This window comes from Mus musculus, chromosome 9 (assembly GCF_000001635.26).
Source record: "Mus musculus strain C57BL/6J chromosome 9, GRCm38.p6 C57BL/6J".
In the NCBI taxonomy this organism is placed as follows: domain Eukaryota; kingdom Metazoa; phylum Chordata; class Mammalia; order Rodentia; family Muridae; genus Mus; species Mus musculus.
Window position 1 is genome coordinate 32,036,816 of NC_000075.6, and position 13,829 is coordinate 32,050,644.

A 13,829-nucleotide genomic window follows, 5' to 3' on the forward strand; every position below is an offset into this window, starting at 1 on the left:
GAGGCAGTGAGTCTAGCAAACCCTAAAGTCCTTATCATCTAATCACTTTGCAGAGAAAGTTTGTCAGCCCCTGATTTAGGACTTTTTTTTTTTTTTTTTTTTTTTTTTTTTTTGCTGTAATTAGCTCAGGTGTTGTTTTCTGTCACAGCCTAAGTTCTGACTTGTGGATCAGCACTAAATTTTATTTTAGAGCTAGATATACCTGTGTTTAAATGTTCATTGTGATATTTATAACATTTGGTCCTGCATTCTGGCATATCTTGGTGATTTGGGTGCCTCCATTGTAACTAGGAAATGGTATAGTCACTATCTGTCTGTCTGCTTTAGGAAGTTGTCCTGGGGATTAAATGAATGATGCCTGTCAAATCTTGATAATGTTGAGAAAACAGTAAACACTCAGTAAGTGAACAGGATAGCTGTAAATTCTAGTGTCAAATGCTGTAATAGTTTTGAGCACAGATTTTAGAGTTTTTTCTCCTTGAGTATTAATGCTACATGGAATTTTATAGAGTTTCCTCTTATACTGAAACTGTTAGTTTAGTTAGGAGCTAACAATGAATAATTTAAAATATGTCCTATATATTCGAATACATATTTATTAAATATAAATATATATCAGATAATTAAGAGAAAAGGGGAAAATGTGTCTGCTTTTCAGAGGTCCTGCTTCTTGGTTATTTCCTAGCGATCTGCGCAGGCTTGCTAGGTGAACTTTAAACACCACTTCTATTTTAGTACTGGCATTTTTTTTTTAAAGGAAAGATGTGTGAGAAAGACCTGTTTTAATTAGGCCAGGGAAGATAACTGTCCCTGTGTGGACTCTGTAATCTACTTCTTAGGATTCGCAGTAACATTTTTGTAACATCTCTTTGGCGTTAAAATAATAAAAGTTATTATTATTACTATCTTATTGTTTAGAGACTTCGATATTAAACTGTTTTCTTAAGTATTTGGCTAATTTTACAGTTTAGAAATAGGATGTGCATCCCAAATACTGATTTATTTAGGGTTAATCCCCATGGAAGGATGAGCAAACAGAAAAAGACTGTTGTTCTGACAGAATTAAACAAAATAGAATTGGGGTCACTGTGGCTTTTGCAGTCCTGCAAATTATGTGGTTGCCTGGCCTTGTGTGATCCTTAATTGAAGTGAGATGAACCAGGGGAGGTAGAGGAGGTGAAAAGTTCCCACACTGCCCTCGGGAGAACAGTGGGTTGGCGGTGGAGTGGTTTTCCATAGTGGGGCAATACTCTGCATCTGCAAAACTGGTAGGTAACAGTTGTAGCACTTAAAAGTGGAAAGGCCTAATATGAGGTGACTTTCTCTCTTCAGGTAAAAACCCAGCAAAACCAGAGATTTCTTAACCTGGCAGGCGAAGGTTGAACAGAAATATTCCCTAAGGGACTCAAGTAGTAGGCTCTGATAAAATAATTACAGTTACTGGGCAAGGGCGCTCTTCCTTGGTATTTAAAGGTACTCACTGTAATCCTACGGTGATAGGCAAGCTAAAGTGAGAAATATGGTGTTTGGTTTAATTTCTCACACAGAAGGCATGAACTAGAAAAATTGTATTTTTAGAAATAAGTCAATTTTTTGTCTTACAGCCAGTTTTTGGCTAGCTTTTCTTCCTTTCTTAAAGATTTTTCATTTTTATTTAGAGGTATGTGTGTGCCACATTTGTGGATGCCCCAGAGGTCAGAAGAGGGCATCACTTCCCCTGTAGCTGGAGATATAGGTAGTTATAATCCGCCTGGTGGGGGTCCTGGGATCTGTTAACTTGGATTCTCTTGAGCAATGTGAACCCTTAACAGCTAGGACCTCTCTCCAGCCTGTTAGCTTTGCTTAAATGTTGTATCCCATTAATCTTGGCTCTTTAGAGGTGGTGCACACTGAAAGCAAAGGTATGTCACCACCATGAGAAAAGGTTAGAGTAGACCCAGGCCGTCTGCAAGCCCAGGCTGGGAGAAACTCTGAAGTATTCCATTCATTGTCTGCAACAGTCAGATCTTTACTTTTTGCAGCCCAGCCTTTATCCGGGGCAGGTCATCTGACTGCACCCTGCGCCTCTTTTCATTGCAAACAGTCAAAGGACTCTTCTGATGGACATGTCCCGTGGTTTTAAAGAACCTGTTATATAAATGCAGTAATCATCCAGAGTATTAAGCCTGCTCCTCCCTTCCCCAGAGCAGCGACTGTTACAGGGAGAGCAGTTTTGAGCCCGCAACCTTGAGAACCGAGGTGTTTGACTCTGCTGAGAGCAGTTCGTGTCCTGGAGTCTCTGCTTTGTCTCTGATTCACTGTCCTCACATACAAAATGAGAGGTCACATTGGAGGTCTCCGAGGTCTTTTTTTGACCCAAAATTCTTTGCTTCTCCTCCTGCTCCTCTTCTCCCCCTCCCCAATCTCCCTCCCCCCCCCATCATCTTGTTGTATCTGTGGTCCTTCACGGCCAGTTGTGGTCTTCACCCGAGAACGAGGGAAACCAAATCTCCCTTATCAGTAGCCACCGTCAAGTACATCTGCAGATCTTGTGTGATGCGACTGCAGTGGAAAAATAGGTAAGAAAGAAGGAGCCTTGGAGTCTCTGTCCTAGGGAGCTGTGTTAGTTAGGAGTGTTTAAAGCAAAACTAGAAGACGGTGGGATGAGGCTGTTTTGTGGCCTGCCTTATTGAACATGTGCATCAGGAGCTGTGTATCTGTGGACTGTGTGTAATTGTGAACTTTGGTTACCTTCTCCTGGGCTGAGAAGTAGCAGCTCTCTAACAGTCTGTCAGTACCTATGTGAGAACTGCTCAGTCCAGCCCATAGGATGGAAGGCAGAAGTTACAGAATTTTAAAAATTTTGTGTTCATAGTTTCTCTTGTGTATGGTATTTGTAGCCACATATGAGCATGCAGGGGCCAGAGGGGGACGTTGGGTATTTCCCTCTATTATTCTCTGCCTTACTTCTTTGAGACAGGTTCTTTGTCATTTTGGCTAGAGTGGCTAGCCAGCAAATCTGCAGGCTCTGCCCATCTTTGTTCCCTATAAAGTTGGCATGTGTCCTTGGCTGTTGAGGATTTGAACTCAGGACTTCATGCTTATACAAGTGTTCTCACCTTTAATTTACTAGAAGTACACTAAAGGGGGCAGCCTTTCTTCTGAGAAGGCAGGCATGTGAGAAGTGACCCTGTTTCTGACGGAGTCTAATCCACAGATCTCCCGCTCCCCATCTCCACCTCATCTGCCTTTCTGTGTGTCTTAGGCATACAAGGCTATGTTACTGGCAAGTCCGGAACTAACTGTTGTCTAGATGCCATTCCTTCAGCCTCCCTCAGGTGTTATCTTGACTGCATTTCCTAGCCTCTTTCTGATAGCTGGGCATGGACATGTGACTCAGTTCTGACTAAATGGATGTGCATGGGAGATCTAGGTCATGGCCTTAGAGAGGAAGCTAATTGCCTTCCACTTCCTCTTCTTTCATTTGTGGATGAGAATGTAGCATGTTCCCATAGTGTTGGGATGTACTACTCAACCTTGTAGTTGAGAGCTTTTCTTTAGAGGGTAGTGGGTAAGTAAGATAGGTCCCTGATCTTTTTTTTTTTTTTTCTTTTTTTTTTTTTTGCAGTGGGGCCATGTTCTTGCCCAGGACCTCTCATTTTCTTGAGGTGGATAGTGAAAGAGGAGTAATATTTGTCTTTCACTGTTACCGGAACTGAATAAATCACCTGCTTCAAACCACCTTTACTTTTACCCCAGCCTTCCTTCTGCTGCCCAATTACTTTGTTCTCTTTGCAGCAGAAACTTTAAAAAAAATTTTTTTTTTGTTTTTTGGTTTTTTGGTTTTTGTTTTTGAGACAGGGTTTCTCTATATAGCCCTGGCTGTCCTGGAACTCACTCTGTAAACCAGGCTGGCCTTGAACTCAGAAATCCGCCTGCCTCTGCCTCCTGAGTGCTGGGATTAAAGGCGTTTACCACTATGCCCAGCTTGCAGCAGAAACTTTTGAAGAGTTGTTTATAGCTGTTTCTCCTTTCCTACTTGGTTCTCTTTAGCTTGATCATTTGGTGTTTTCATTCTACCCTTCCACTGATAATGTCCTTTAAATTTTAGTCTGGGGATGTAGCTCAGTTGGTAAAGTGCTTGCCCAGTGTACATAAAGCTCTGGGTTAGATCCCTAGTGCCAGACAAACTCAGTGTAGTGACACTTACCTCTGATCCCAGCATTCATGGGGGAGGATCTGGAGTTAGAGGTAATCATTGGCTTTATAGATAGAAGGCTGGTACAAATGAGATACTGAATGTGTGTGTGTGTACATATAAATGTGCCAGGTTTAGTAACACATCTATACTATTCGAGCACATGATAAGCAGAGGCAGGAGGATCAGGAGTTCAAGGCCAACCTCAGCTACATAGTCAGTTCATAGCTAACCTGGAAGAACATACTGTTTTTTTCCCAGATGTGGTGGCACACATCTATAGTCCTAGCATCCAGAAAACAGACATGCTTGTCACAAGTTTGAGCCCTGCTTGGTCTAGTGATATCTAGGCCAACCAGGGTTACAAAGGAAAATTATATTTCAACAAAACAAAACAAAAAGGATTTTTATTCATTTATTTGTTTTTCAGTTCTGGGGATAGAAGCCAGATCACACACACAAAAGGCAAGAAGTCTACCTCAGGGCTGCATCCACAGGCCCTTGCAGTTCCCTGTATCTTACCTGTTGACATTTCTCTTTGGCTACTGTCTAGAAGCCACCTTTGATTTTCTGTACCTTTTACTCTTATCTTACTCCTGCTTGAAATTTTGGAATGTCCTTGGCTTTCAGGTGACTCACCCATTTTTATAGTTTAGAGGTCACTTGAGTCCCATTTCTGGTCCCTCCTTTCTTGTTTTAGGGTTTATCTTACTGTAAAGAGACATCGTGACCATGACAAGTGATAACTTACAGAGTAAAGCATAAATTGGGGCTGATGTACAGGTTCAGAGGTTTAGTTCATTATTGTTATGGTGAGAAGCTTGGAGTTTATAGTCAGACATGGTGCTAGAGAAGGAGCAGAAAGTTCTATATCTGCATCAACAGGTGGCGAGAAGAGAGAGAGAGAGTGACACCGGGCCTGCGAGAGCTCCTGAAACCTCAGAACCCACCCCTGGAGACACATTTCTCCAAGGCCACACCTATTCCAACAAAGCCACACCCTCTAATAGTGCCACTCACTATGAGCCTATGGGGGCCATTTTCATTCAACCCACTATACATCTTGAACGTTAAACTCATCTTAGTCAAACTCTTTCTGGGTTTTGTTAGATACCTTTGAGGAAGCTTGCACAAAACAAGATTGTGGGTTCCTTTCCTTCCTCCTTCCTCTCCTTTCACATCTTCTCTGTCCTTTCAGTCATCCGTGTGCAACACCATCCACTGTGAAGACCAAACCCCTGGAGTCACCCTTGACTTTTTCTCTGTATCGAAGGTTAGGGCTCGCCAAGTTTAACCCTCGTGGTACAGCCTGGTTCAGACCTCATCTTAATTCTCTTTCACTGCTAACAATGTAGGCTAAGCTACTTTCTCTCTTGTAAACCTGCCAAAAATTTCTCTGCCCCTGCTCCAGACTCTGTCCTTTCCCTTACATTCCTTATCACAGGGGCCGAAGTAATGATAAGTGTTTGTCACATCTTAGCATTCTCCTATTAAATGACTCCAATACACTTAGTACAGAAGGCAAACCATAAAATTTTAACACAGAAGCAAAACCTTTAGCTTGACCGGTGTAAGTGGTTCTCTAGCAGGGAAGGTTTTGCCTATAAGGGACATTAAATAGTGTTTAGGGACAGATTGGAATTGCTTCTGGCACCTAGTGGACTGAGGTCTGGCTCTGCTAAGCATCCTACAGAATACAGAGCAGTGTCAACAATAACATAGTGTGTAGTCTAGCATGTCTGTAGCACATCGTCAGATCCCCAGTTTTCTTCCTTGCTTGTCTTGGTCATTACGTTATAGTCACAATGATTTTCCCCATTCTTTTTAAAAGACTAGTTTGTCAGTTTATCAGTCAGTCTATTTAGTGAGATCGGGGATAGATAGGATGCATGGATTATACATGGTAGGCAAGCACTCTACTGCTGAGCAATGTAGACAGATTTTTAGGTTCATAGCAAAATGGAGTATGTGGTCAGAAATGTCCTATAAAATTTTCCCTACTCCCCCATCTAACAGCTCCATTAACTAGCAGCTCCAGTATGGTCCATTTATTGCAGTTGATGAGCCCATACCAACACATTATCCAAAATAGTTTATTTTTGGTGTACAAATGGTAATGAAAGGTGTATTCACCATTATACCATATAGAGCAGTGTCACCGCTGTAAAAGTCCTCTGTGTGTACATGTTCCTCTGCATATGTACCTCTCCCTGCACGTCTTTTTACTGTTTTCATAGTTTTGACTTTTTCAAAATGTCTTATAGTTAGAATCATGTACTGTGTAGCCTCACCCCCTTTCTCTTTGTGTGTGTGTGCTCATGTGGTACATCTGTTTCATGCTCATGTGTATGTGCATGGGTGTGTGTACCTGTGCACATGTGTACATGGCAGAGGAGAATATTGGGTGTCCTGTTCTGTTATTCTCCACCTTATTCCCTTGAGGCAGAGTCTCACTGAATTTGGAGCTAAGCTGGCAGCCAAGAAGCTTCAACAATGCTTGGCACCTCCCACAGTGCTGAGGTTATAGTCTGTGTGTGGCCATTCCCCACAGTTATTCATTTATGAAAAATCTGGGTCTTGGGATGCAAACTCCACTTGTGTAGTCAGTGCTCCTAACCGTTGGACCCTCTTCCCAGCTCTAACACACCCTCTCTTAATGGGTTCTTTTACTTAGTAATGCATTTAAGGTTCTTACATGTATTTTTGTGGCTTGATAGCTCATTTCTTTTTAGCCATGAATAATACTCAGTTGTTTGGATGCACCACAATTCATTTATGCATTCCGTTGCTAAAGGATAGTTTGGTTGTTTCCAAGTTTTGGCAATTGTGAATAAAGCTGCTATAAACACCCATGAGCAGGTTTTATGTAGATCTATTTTCAAATCTTTTCTGAGCAGCACCACAGAGCACAGTTGTTAGGATCGCCCGGTAAGAGTATGTTTAGTTTCGCAAGACACAGTCTAATTGCCTGTATAAGTGGCTGTCTATCTTACATTTCCACCAGCAATGAATTGGTCCCTATTGCACTTTGGTGTCATCATTTGGTGGTGTCACCCTAACTGATTTCCACTGTTTTCATAGACATGCAGTGGATGATACTTACTTTTTCTATCCCAGTAAAGAAAACACATATACTTTCTTAGGTATGTGTGCTTGCTGTTCCCTTTGGTTAAAATGTGCTGTTTTCAAGGGATAGGACCACAGGGCCCTAGGTTCAGTGCACAGGTCTAGAGAAAAGGTGCTCCTTCCCACTTTACTCCCCACTACTGCACATGTCTGTCTTCTTCTCCACCAGAGAGGCCATCATGGTTACCTGTGTAGCTATCACCACCATCTCCTGGGCTTCCTTTTTTTTTTTCTCCTGGTGCTGGTATTTTATTTCTTTGTGTACATTAGGCCATGAATTCGTATGGAATGGACTCCAACAGTTCAGGCTCTTTTCTGTTAGTCCTCTCAGTTAGTCCTTCTCTGGGTGGTGCAGGCTGGCGCTTCAGCTGCCCCCAGGTGCCCTTCTCTTTGGCTTCCTTTTTCTTCTGGTCGTTCTCCTTCACCCGCTTCAGGAAGCTGTCCCTGCTCTTTGAGTGCTTGATGTGCTCATTGATCCCCTTGGCCAGAATTTTGCCCTAAACCTGCTTGTTGACAGTGATGCCCACGGCATGCTGGGTGACATTGTAGACTCTTCTGGTTTTGCCGTGGTAGCACTTATGGGGCATTCCTTTTTAAACAGTGCCCATTCCCTTGATGTCTACAATATAACCCTTCTTGTAGATTCGCATGTATGTAGACAAAGGAACAACACCATGTTTCCTAAAAGGCTTAGAGAACATATACCGGGTGCCTTTCCTCTTTCCCTTTGTGTTCATCATTTTGGCGAGTTACTGGAAGATGGCTGCGGTGGCTGAAAGCAGGCTTCCATTTTTTTCTCCAAAATTTTTTCACTTTATTTTTATTTGATTATGGATTTAGTTTATAGTCATATTCTCTATAAGCTTCTTAAAGAACAAGTGTTCATTTTCTGTTGGGAGAGGTTAGAATTTAAAACATACCTTTCTCTCTGTAGCCCAGGGTATCCTGGATCTCTTGACATAGCCCAGGTTAATCTTGTGATCCTCTTGTCCTCTCAAGTGCAGGTATGAGCCATTATGCCTGGTTTTTGGCTTCCTCATTTGTGTGTGTGTGTGTGTGTGTGTGTGTGTGTGTGTGTGCACACAGAGGCCATGGGTCTATTGATATCTTTTCTACCAGTCCCCACCATATTTGTTGAGACAGGGTTTCTTAGTGAACTTGGAGCTGACATAAAGTGGCTGGCCACTGAGCCTCTAGAATTTACCTGCTTATGGTTCTGGTGTTGGAGTAATAGGCACACACTGTTGCGCCTAGCTTTTATAGTGGGCTTTGAGGTTTTAAACCTAGTTCTTTGTGTCTACATAGCCGGTTCTTTGCCTACAGAGCCATTTCTCCAACCCACCAGACCAAATCCTTTTATTTTTATTTATAAAAAAATTCAGTGGCACACGCCTTTAATCCCAGCACTTGGGAGGCAGAGGCAGGCAGATTTATGAGTTCGAGGCCAGCCTGGTTTACAAAGTGAGTTCCAGGACAGCCAGGGCTACACAGAGAAACCCTGTCTGGAAAAACAAAAAACAAAACAAAACAAAAAACAAAAACAACAACAACAACAACAAACCCCCAAAAAACCAACCAACAACCAAACAGAGGAATTCGTTTATTTTTATCTATGTGTGTGCTTTATCTGCGTGTGTGTATGTGCACTGCATGTGTGCCTGGTGCACTTATTATCTGGGTGTATGTGTGTGCACTGCATGTGTGCCTGGTGCACTTAGAGATCAGAAGAGGGCATGAGAGTCCCTGCAACTGGGGTTAGGAATGGGTGTAAGCCACCATTTGGGTGCTGGGAGTCAAAGCTGAGTCTTCTGGAAGAGCAACACGTGTTCCTAATTGTTGATTCCTCTCCCCCAATCTTTTAAAAAAGTTAAAAACTTTGCTTAAGAAAACTGAACAAACTTTTATTCAGTTACACTAGAACACAACTGCCTGCATTTCTAACATTACACGGGTCTGTTTAGTTTTCACTGGAAAGCTCTTTAGCTGTCCTGTGGAAGATGGTTGCTCCTCCTCTCTTCTTAGTAGCCCTTCCCCTTTCTAGGTTAAGTGTATTTTTTTTCTTCAGTTATTCCTCATTATCAGCATTTAAAAACCTTCTTCTAGGTCCATACCTAACATTCTGGGGAAGTTCTCTTGGTGAATGTCCAAAATCTGAAGTTATAAATGAAGCTAATGGAAGAAGGAATCCCATTGCCTGCCTTACAGTGACTTGGATTAGGGTTAGAGAGTTTAGATGGCTTGCGATCTTGTGAAGTAAAGGGGACTAGCCTCTGACCTGATACTCTCTCTCTAGCCTCTTGTACCAGGGACATGGGTGGATACAGTGTGAGCAAACAACAGCCCCCTTGGCCTAGAGCTGTACATGCTGGTACCCTTGAGAGAACCAACTCAGGGAACAGGTCTGGGCAGGCACTACAAGCAGGTGTGCAGTTCTGGGGTCCTAGTCAAGGGGAAGGCATGTAGATTGGATATGGACACATCCTGTAGATCCTAAGAACTGCTGGCCTCATAGGACTGTAGCCATAGGAAGGGCTGACCCATTTTTGTTGTTGTCTTTTTCTAGATAGGGTTTCTCTGTGCACCCCTGGCTGTCCAGGAGTTCTGTCTGAAGACCAGACTGGCCTCCAACTCAGAGACCTGCCTGTTTGTGCCTCCTGAGTGCTGGGATTAAAAGTGTGCTCCACTACTTCCAGCTTGGTTTAGGGTTTTTTGAAGCCTGAGGCCCAGGATAGGAGGAGTCCTTGTTGATTAGGGTGGTGCTGATCTGTCCTTGTCAGACTGTGTGTGGATTAGTCTTGTTTGCTGCGGTTATTTACTGGGAAGTGCCTCAAGTTGGACTTGGTGCTTTTCTTATGAGTGTTCCAACTAGTGAGCCAAGCAGTGTGCTGCATGTACACAGATGGGCTAGAAATACTGCTTTCCAGTCCTCAGAGGGGACTGTCAGCGACAGAATAGAAGAACTAGGTTGATCATATTTGGACTCCAGTGGTGTGACCTATTTACCCCGGGGTGCCTGCACCAGTACTGTCATTTCTCTTATGGATCACAAGGTGAGAAAGGCTGCAAAACCTCGATTTAGGCTGATAGGTGACTGTACAAGGCTCATAGTACCAGGTATTTTATGTACAACCTTAAAGGCATTTTAAACGAATCCCTTTTTTGTGACACCTGACTATGTTAGAGCTGTCAAAGTAGTTTTTTTTTCCCATCTCCTTATTAATGAGGAAATAAATCCAGGTTAAATGACTTGTCTAGCAATGAATTCTCACTCAAGTAGGCCAGCTGAAACTAGAACTCCATTCCTTCACTCTTTTTTTGGAATATTCTCTCTACTGACCCAAATTTGGTCCCTTACCCCTTTTTCTTTTTCTCTCTTTGCCCCTGAATCACGTCCACCAGATTTTTCTGCTCCTTCTCCTCTTTCTCCTCCCTCCTCTTCCTCCTCATTATTATTATTATTTTATTTTTATCAGAACATTGCTATCCTAATTTTTTTTTTTTCTTATTTTGAGACAGATTTTCTCTGGCTGTCCCAGAACACCCCTCTGTAGGCCAGGCGAGCCTCAAACTCAGAGATCCACCTGCTTTTGCCTCCCGAATGCTCGGGCGGAGTAAAAGCATGTAGAACCACTGCAGGGCTCTAATTTTCATGACATAGTCTTTTTATTTTTATATATTTTTTTGTTTTTTTTCAAGACAGGGTTTCTCTGTGTAGCCCTGGCTGTCCTGGAACTCACTCTGTAGGCCAGGCTGGCCTCGAACTCAGAAATCTGCCTGCCTCTGCCTCCCAAGTGCTGGGATTAAAGGCGTGCAGCACCACTGCCTGCCTAGGCTCTTCATTTTTTGACCTGGATATAAAGCATATTTAAGATATAATAGATGAGATTTTATTTTAAAATAATATAATTTTATGAGATTTGACAGTTGATCTAGCATCTTGAAACTTGATTCTATATATTAGCTATGTTTATTGCTTTCCTTCTTAGGTTGGTATTATATTTGGTTATTACAGTAATATTTGTCTGATATAGTCTGTCTTAATTAGGGTTTTTTTTTTGTTTTTGTTTTTGTTTTTGTTTTGTTTTGTTTTTTCTGAGACAGGGTTTCTCTGTAGCTCTGGCTGTCCTGGAACTCACTATGTAGACCAGGCTGGCCTTGAACTCAGAAATCCACCTACTTCTGCCTTCCAAGTGCTGAGATTAAAGGTGTGCACTGCCACTGCCCGGCCTTAGTTAGGGTTTTACTGTTGTGAACAGACATCATGGCCAAGGCAACTCTTATAAGGACAACCATTTAATTGGGGCTGGCTTACAGGTCAGATATTCAATCCATTATCATCAAGGTGGGAGCATGGCAGCAAGCATCCAGGCAGCCACAGTGCTGAAGAAGGAGCTAAGAGTTCTACATCTTGATCTGAAGGCCACTAAGAGAAGATTGTCTCCAGGCAGCTAAGAGGATGGTCTCAAAGCCCACCTCCACAGTGACAGACTTCCTCCAACAAGGCCACACACCTCCTAATAGTGTCACTCTCTGGGCCAACCATAATCAAACACCTGAGCCTTTGGGGGCCAAATCTATTCAAACCACTACATGGTCATTCTAAAGTATTTATAAAAGATTAAAGTACATCAAGGTTTCATAAACTAGTTATAAAGTGCTGACACTTAAATGTGAATTTATGTATTTTTACTGAGTGCATGCTTCTATTAATCCTTACAATGTCCTTTTATTCAGACCTTAAAACACTCTTGATGCTGGTTTCATTCAGAGCTGAGGTCAGTTACTCTGCTTTGCTCTGCTAGGGAGAGGGTAGATTCAGAGTACAGGACTGGGGCCAGCGGCCTGAAACGCTGGTTTTCCTCAGCAGGACTTTGCAAGCCATGTGATTTATAAGTACTGAATTTGGCCTGGGAAGGAATCCTTTCCAGATTTCTTTCTCCATTTTGAGTAATTAGCTCTCTAATACACTCATGAACAGAGGAAACTTCCCTGCTTATCTGTGAAAGACTTTTCGGGAAAGAAATGTCAGTCGTGCCAAAGTTCAGAAACTCTGCTCAGAATTTTGAGTAGTCAGCACATCTCTGCCTCCGCTCACCGGATCAGGGTGATAGGTGGTAGACTGTTAGGAGCTTAAACCTTCTTGTGGTGCTAGGGAGCAAACCCAGGGTCTTTCTTGTATGCTAGGCAAATACTCTACCATCGAACTACACTTTGAGTGAAAGAATCAGAGACTTAATATTAAAGACTCTAAGTGGGGGAATGTTAGGCCTTTTATGTTTTAATGCTTGTTTTTATAACTTTTAATATGAAAAGCTGACCTGGAACATGTAGCTGAGCTGGTCTTTGTCAATTGACATGGTAATCTATAAGAACAAATGTAAGGGAATAGTGATTTGTAACCACAGGCTTTTCTATTATGTCTCAGTATTTCCCAAAATAACGACTCTGAGACTTATATATGAGTAATTGATTAGGCCAAGAGTTTTGGCTTGCTTCTGCTAGATCATAACTCAATTATCCGTTTTCAACTTTTCTAAGTCATGCCACATGGTTAGTTACCTCTCCTCAGGTTCATGCTTCTGTCTTCGTCGGTGCTAGGGGCAAATTCCATGCACTTGACTGCTTCCCAGAACCACTCCCCGTCCTTGCCAGATGTCCTACCTTCCAATCTTGCCTTCACTCATTGGCCGGTCAGCTTTTTATTCACAGGTCATGCTTCCATCAGCATTCAATACCAGAGAGTCTCACACACACACACACACACACACACACACACACACACACACATTATATTATGTTATATTATATTTTGATTGCACTTATCATTATTCTCATCTCTCTCCCAATCCCTCTGGACCCCTTCTTTTCAACAAGTCTTCCATATACTTTAATGTCTTCAGTTTTTTATACAATCAACTGAGTTTAAGTTGCTTGCATGAACATGGGTCAGGGATTGTTAACTGGCACAGGCGACTTACCAGTAGGTATGCTACTGTTAAAAAAGACTCCCCTGACTCCCATCCCAAGCAGGTATTAGCTCCTCAGCTAGGCATGGGGCCTCATGTGTCCCTTCCATACCCATGTTGAAATGGGGATGGGCTGTATCTTGCAGGCTATACGACTGCAAAGTAGCCACAGCTCCTGTGAGTTCATGTGTATAGAAGCCATGCCACGTACACAGGACAACATTCCATAGCACTCCTTCTCACCCTTTGCTCCTCTTCTGCACTGTTTCCTGAGCCTTGGCGAGCTGGGCAGGAGATGGTCATATAGATATGGGTTTAGGATTGAGGGCTCAGGTGTCACTTAGCACTCTGACTAGTTAAGTCTCTTCAATAACTGCTGCCCTATGCTTCTCTGACCAAAACTGAGAACGAGAGGAACCCATAGGTAGGACAGTAGCAGGTTTCCTGTAGGTCTTACAGCCTCTCTAGCTTTTGACCAGGCTTACATGAGCAGGCACAATTTCTCCTGAGGAGCAGGCTTCAAATCCAGTTAGAAATTGATTGACTATCCCTATAACAAT

General features: G+C 42.6%; 1 protein-coding gene and 1 pseudogene across 5 annotated transcripts in view; one reads left to right on the forward strand and one right to left on the reverse strand.

Annotated features, from left to right (window-relative positions):
• The window catches only part of Arhgap32 (Rho GTPase activating protein 32), a 251,819-nt gene that overhangs the window by 20,191 nt on the left and 217,799 nt on the right, over positions 1-13,829 (forward strand). The gene's annotated exons all lie outside the window — the stretch shown is intronic.
• On the reverse strand, positions 7,537-8,066 carry Gm47481 (annotated as a pseudogene).